Source organism: Anomalospiza imberbis, chromosome W, assembly GCF_031753505.1.
Source record: "Anomalospiza imberbis isolate Cuckoo-Finch-1a 21T00152 chromosome W, ASM3175350v1, whole genome shotgun sequence".
Classification (NCBI taxonomy): domain Eukaryota; kingdom Metazoa; phylum Chordata; class Aves; order Passeriformes; family Viduidae; genus Anomalospiza; species Anomalospiza imberbis.
The window spans coordinates 7,502,826-7,509,830 of NC_089720.1; positions in this window are offsets into that span (position 1 = coordinate 7,502,826).

Consider the following 7,005-nt stretch of genomic DNA (forward strand, 5'->3'; position numbering starts at 1 on the left):
CCTCCCTGCAGGTAGTGACTGCATATCTAGCATGTCGCTTTCCACTGGCGACGTAGCTGCTCCCATCAGTGAACGAGGTCTCTGCATCGTCCAAAGGAGTGTCCTTTAAGTCTGAGCGGCTGGAGAAAGTGGCTTCAGTAGTCTCCCGGCAGTCGTGGTGTACTGCTTCTCCTTGATTTCCACTGAGAAAAGAAGCTGGATTGACAATGTTAGTTACCACTATCTCTATATCATCTTGTTCTACCATGATGGCCTGGTACTTCAGGAACCTCTGTTGTGAGAGCCAGTGGCCGCCCTTTACTTCCAGCACTGTGGACATTATGTGGGACACTAGCACAGTAATTTTTTGTCCCAGGATAAACTTCCGTGCTTCTTGAATGTTCAGCACGACTGCTGCTACAGCTCTGAGGCAACCAGGCCATCCCTTGGCAATTGCATCTAGTTTGTTGGAAAAGTAAGCGACTGCCCTCCGGTAGGGACCCAAGTCCTGAGCCAATATCCCCAGGACAATTCCTTGTTTCTCATGGGAAAATAGAAAGAATGGATTACTTACATCTGGAAGTCCCAAAGCTGGAGCTGACATGAGGGCATTCTTCAGCTGGTGAAAGGCCCGTGTAGCTTCCTTTGTCCACTGGAGATCTCTATTTCCATTGGCAATAAGAACATAGAGAGGCCTGACAAGCAGTCCATAATTATAATTCCACAGCCGGCACCACCCTGCCATGCCTAAGAAGGTTCGGAGTTCCTTTATTGTTTGAGGTTTCAGGGTTTGGCATGTTGCTTCCTTGCGAGCCTGCCCTAATGTCCGTTGCCCAGCACTGACTTCGTACCCCAGGTAGATTACCGTCTGCTTCACCACCTGTGCCTTTTTCTTTGATAGTCTGTATCCTTGGAGCCCTAGGAAATTCAAAAGGCTTGCCGTCCAGGCCACACATGCTTCCCTCATGCGAGTGGCTACCAGAAGATCATCCACATACTGCAATAGCCTTCCTTCTTCCTGTGGAGCTTCCCAGGACTCTAGATCTTTTGCAAGTTGTTCCCCAAACAGAGTAGGGGAATTTTTGAAGCCTTGGGGTAACACCAACCATGTGAGCTGGGTTTTACGCTCACTTTTAGGGCTTTCCCATTCAAATGCAAAAATTTTCTGTCTGGCTTCGTGGATAGGGAGGCAAAAGAAGGCATTCAGATCTAAAACAGTAAACCACGTTAGCTCAGGTGTCAAACAAGTTAGTAGGGTGTATGGATTTGCCACCACGGGATATAAATCTTCTATTATCTTGTTGACAGCCCTCAAATCCTGTACTATCTGATATGACCCATCAGGTTTCCGAAAAGGTAGAATGGGAGTATTGAAATCAGATTGGCATTCCTTCAATAGCCCTAACTGCAGAAAATGTTCAATTATTGGTCTAATTCCTTCCCTGTCCTCTTTTTTCAGGGGATACGGCTTAATTCTTACTGGTTGTGCCCCTTCCTTAAGCTTAATTACTATGGGGGAGGCGTTTTTCGCTCTCCCTGGCACATCAGAGGCCCATACCCCAGGAAATACTTGACTTAATACCTCTTCGCTAATTTCTTTCTTATTCTCAATGGCTGTTAATGTTAAACTTAAAACCTCTATATACTTTTGATCATTTACCTCCAGAGTAACCTCCCCATTTTTGAATGTAATGGTTGCTTGTAACTGCTCCAACAAGTCTCTCCCTAAAAGTGCCTTTGGAGAATTGGGCATATACAAAAACTTGTGAATATGTGAATACCCCATTGTTTTCCCACTTTATACTTCAGAGGTTTGCAAAAATATGCCTTCTCAGATTGGCCAGCTGCTCCCCGCACCACAACATAATCATTTTCCACAGGTATTAATGCTTTATTTAAAACTGAATATGTGGCCCCTGTATCCACTAAAAATTCCACCATTTTCCCTTCTTCCCCCAGCCTCATCGTTATAACCAGTGGATCCGCTGGGGTGGAATCCCCTGGTCCTCCTCAGTTTTTTTGTACATGTGCAACCACCTTTTGGTCACCTCGTCTTTGTTCTGGGCATTGGTTTTTCCAGTGACCAATTCTTTTACAGATTGCACACTGGTTTCTGCCCAGCTGAGGTGGGCCTCGTCTGGGTGGTCTCTGCCTATGTCTCCCTTGCCTTTCCTCTTGTACTACTGCCACCAGCTTTCTCATTCCCTGTTTATATCCTTCTTCCCAGTTGTTAAATACTCTCCATGCCCCTTCTAGCAAGGCTTCAAGGTTTCTCCCTTCTGGCCCCCGGATTTTCTGAAGTTTACGCCTAATATCTCCAGCAGACTGTCCCAAAAATGAATTAACTAGCTGGTTTATCCCTATTTCAGACCCCGGGTCCAACAATGTATGGCGACACATTGCATCCCTTAAATGTTCTAATAACTTGGACGGAGTCTCAGAAGGCCCCTGCTCAAGGGAATATAAGGCAGACCAGTTTATGGTCTTTGGAATAGCTCTTTCCACTCCTGTTACTATCCACCCTTGATAATCAGTTAATTTCTTTACTTCTGCTGATATGTTGGCATTCCACTTTGGGTCTTGGAGGGGAAAATACTCTTTTACATCTAGCTGCTTGTTCTTGCAGTAATCTTCTACCAAAGTTCCTGCTGTTTTTAAGATTAGCTGTTTCTCTGTTTCAGTAAAAGCCTCCAGTAGTAACTGCATGTCAGCCCAATCTGGATTGTGTTGTTTGATAATATACTGTAAATGTTTGGCAGTAAGTATCAGATCAACACGATAATTTTTATCAATCCTCTCCCATGCTTCAAAGTCAAGAGTGGTAAATGGCACTTTAATCATTAGTTTCTCCCCTTCTGGTCCCACTGCCTCTCGCAGAGGGGCCTGTAACACTGCTTGCCTCCTAGTTCTGGATGAAAATGGGCTGTCAGGAGGGGGATGGGTCTGAGTGGATGTGCCTTCCCCACCTGAGTCCTCCTCCCTTTTTGGGAAGTCCTCCTTGTCTTCATCATCATCCCTATCATCCCTCCATCTCCTAGGAGGAGCTTTCAACAGATGAAATGTATTTTGTTCTTGCTCCTCAGCATGATAAACCTTATCTGATCTCATACATCGCTGTCCTATGCTGCATGCTGAACAGCAACATTTGATTTGCCCTCTCTTTGCTTTGTTTTCCTTTTCAAGAGCTAATACCAGTGGGTCAGAGGGAGCTCTGAGCCCACAGTCCCTCTGCCATTCTGGGTGATTTCTTAAAGCAAAAAACATATCAGCATACGAAACCTCATCCCATTTACCTTCCCGTCTTAAGAATAGCATTAACTGCAGTAAGGTATTATAATCTAAAGTTCCAGGAGGTGGCCACTTCGCTCCATCCTCCAACTTGCATAACGGTCACCAACGCGTGCAATATTGAATAAATCTTTTTTATTTTCCGAGCCAGCCCTGCTGGCAACTTCCTTCCAGTGGGCTAGGATGTACCCCAAGGGGCTAGCCCGGGGAACTTTTTACACTGATTAGTTCCCATTACCTCCTTCTCCTTGTCCTATCCCGTTTCCACCCGAATCTCTCTTCACAGAGCTTCACAGTCCTTTCCCAATTTTCCTCCCACACACAACCCCAGGTGGCAGGTATCAAATGTGTTTTTCCGCACACAAGCTTTAAGATCTCAGGTTCTGAATTAGCCTGATCAGGTACCCTCAATTTACACTCGGGGCATATGCCCTGACGCCTACTAGAGCAGCAATACCAGTGCCTCTCACAAACTCTGCACTGCATTAGTACCCACGCAGGGTGCCAGCCTCTCAATACACCAAAAGCCCCTGGGAATTGCCCGCAGAGGCAGACTATCCCATTTGTCACTTCGGGGACTTCTAAATCCTCTACGGCGGGTTGCTCCCAGTCCAGACTTACAATATTACCAGCTGAAGTCTGATAAAGTCTCCCCAATTGAACTCATCGGTCTCCTCTATCTATCCAATAATTCACAGGGTTCACAAACTCCCAGGGATCAAGTCCAAACCACTGGGGCAGAGGAACTCCCCGAATTCGTCTAGCCACTGTTAGAATACACAAATCACCACCCCTAAACCCAGTAAATCAATAAGTGTCCTCCACTTGTCCCGCTTCTCAGCGGCCTGGCCAGCAACCCCCCCTCCTGGGGCTTCGCCTGGCCGTTTCAGACACGAGTAGCACTTCCCCCCCGCACCACGGGTATGCTCACTCGTTTACTCGTTCACTCCCTTTATACACCATGCACGTACACGATTACAAGGACATTAACCACACAATGTCCGGACACCACAAGCATGCAAACTTCGGGTTCACTCGACTTCACTCCCAGAAGTCGCTAGCGGACGCTCTATTGGAACAGTGAACCTGTCTCCAGCCCAGCTGCCCTATCAGCTGTGTGCCTGCAGGCACAGGAACGAGGCTGGGCACTCCAATGTCTTTGAGTGTCTTACCACCAGTCATGTCTCTCTCTTCCCCAGGGCCCTCTCAGTACATACCATTTATCCACACGCCAGCAGGTCGTTGTCTCTCTCTGCAGGTGGCAAGCCAAGACGGAATGGAGCCCCCTCCAGGGAAAATCCCCCAGGGTGCACCAAGGAGGTCCACTCCCCCTCTCTGCCCCTGCGAGGACAGAGAGAGACTCCTGCCTGGCTCGCCAAATGAGTTGCGGTGAAAAATCAAAACCTTACAATTCCGATAGATTTGTAAGATTTGGTATGTATTTTAGTACAGCGTCGGGCGCACACCAGGGTTTCCCTTCAATGGGCATGCGCGCCCCTTGAGGATTCTCGATCCTTATTTTTATCCCATACCAATTTACATATACATAGGATCGCACAATAAGTTCATGAATATTCATTCTGCTGATTTCGCGTCACAATTTCCAGTTGGCCCTTTGCACAGAGAACTCTCTAATCCCTTTGTTCATTTCTTGCAGACTTAGCTTTGGTTTTTTCTTCTTAGTTTTCAGAGTTCAAGGGACCCCTCTTATCTCTTCACCTTGGAGATTACATTCTTTCTTCTTGGCTGGGATGATTTTACAAGCACAGCATAGCTAACAGACTAAACAGCATATTTTACCTATGTTAGCAAGTTACTACACAGCACATTTCACCTAAATCCAAATGGATTTTCCCAGGGGGTCAACAACAGCAAAAAAACTACATGGGGAGCGCCGGCCTGCCAGACGCGCAGACACAAAAAGAGCAGGCCAAGGGAATGAGGGAAGCGAAAAAGACCAAGCACGCAGTAACATCCCAATTTCTCTAAGTGAAGCAGATGCTTCAAAGACCACTTCTGCTGGTCCACCACTGGATGTGACACCAAATAACCTTTGATATGACTTAGGCAACCCTATTCTAACCACAACTTCTATCAATGAGCCTTTCAGGTTACAGCTGACAGAACCACTCCACCTGAAAGACACTGACTGGCATTTTGTCTCCGTGGACCCACAACAGCAGGGTACTTGGCACCAAATTCACTGTAAGTACATCGTCATTGGGGACACCAAACACACACCGCAAGAGATCAAAATTGCTCCAGGAATGATAACATCAGATCCTGAGCAATTAATTCTCTGGCTGCACTGCTTCCACCGACCCCTGTTTCTTCCCAAAGGAATAATCGTAGCACAAGCTATCCCAGTGCCGAGTCTACCTGAAGGCACCGAAAAGCAAGGGCCCACAGTCACCCGGGTCCAAGCTATTGGGGAGGACAAACCCAAAATCTGCTGTAATGTCAGAGGGAGGGGGGAATCAAAATGCATTGAGATGCTCGTAGACACAGGCATGGACTGCACAGTAATCACAGCACAGGATTGGCCAGCACATTGGCCTTTGCAAAACATGGCTGGTTATGTTTGCGGTATAGGGGGCATGCAATTGGCAAGACAATCTAGGAGCGTCATCCAAATCGAGGGGCCAAATGGACAATTGGCAAATCTACGTCCGTTTGTGTTAGATTATCCAGAGCCCTTGTTGGGGAGAGACCTAATGGCCCAATGGGGAGTCACAACTGACATTCCAGACTCTCCACAGAATTTGTGGGCAGCGGTCACTGCGAGGCGCCCTACCCAAAAACTAAATTGGAAGACAGATACACCAGTCTGGGTAGAACAGTGGCTGCTTAGTAAACAAGAACTGAAGGCGTTCGAGGAACTAGTGGAAGAGCAGCTGAAAAAAGGTCACATTGTGGAGACCACGTCTCCGTGGAGCTCTCCAGTGTTTGTCATCCAGATGGCTGACAAAAACAGATGGCAGCTCCTCCACAACCTCCGACAAATTAATAATGTCATCGAAGATATGGGCTCTCTCCAACCTGGTATGCCATCCCCAGAAATGCTCCCCCAAAATTGGAATTTGGCTGTCATTGATATAAAAGATTGTTTTTTCCAAATTCCCCTACACCCTGACGATGGACCGCATTTCGCATTCTCAGTCCCCACCATCAACAGGGAAGCCCCAAGAAAGAGGTACCATTGGAAAGCTCTTCCTCAAGGAATGAAAGCCTCGCCATCGATCTGCCAGTGGTATGTCTCTTTCTTACTGTCCCCAGTGTGTGCAGCCGCAGAAAAGGCCATCATCTATCATTATATGGGTGATATCCTTGTGTGTGCCCCCAATGATGATTTACTCACCCACGCGCTTGACCTAACGATCGATGCATTGATTGTTGCAGGGTTTGAGCTCCAGGAAAAGAAAATTCAAAAGATGCCACCTTGGAAGTATTTGGGCTTAGAAATTGGAAAGAGGACCATTGTTCTTCAAAAATTAGAAATCAAAACAAGGATTGAGACACTTGCGGATGTCCACAAGTTATGTGGGTCTTTAAATTGGGTAAGGCCCTGGCTGGGTCTGACCAATGAAGACCTTGCCCCTCTTTTCAATTTATTGAAAGGGGGAGAGCACCCAAGTTCTCCTAGGGCTATTACCCCAGAGGCAGAGAAAGCTCTAGAAAAAGTTCAGACAGCAGTGTCCACAAGACAGGCCAACTGATGTCGGCCTGACCTGCCATTCA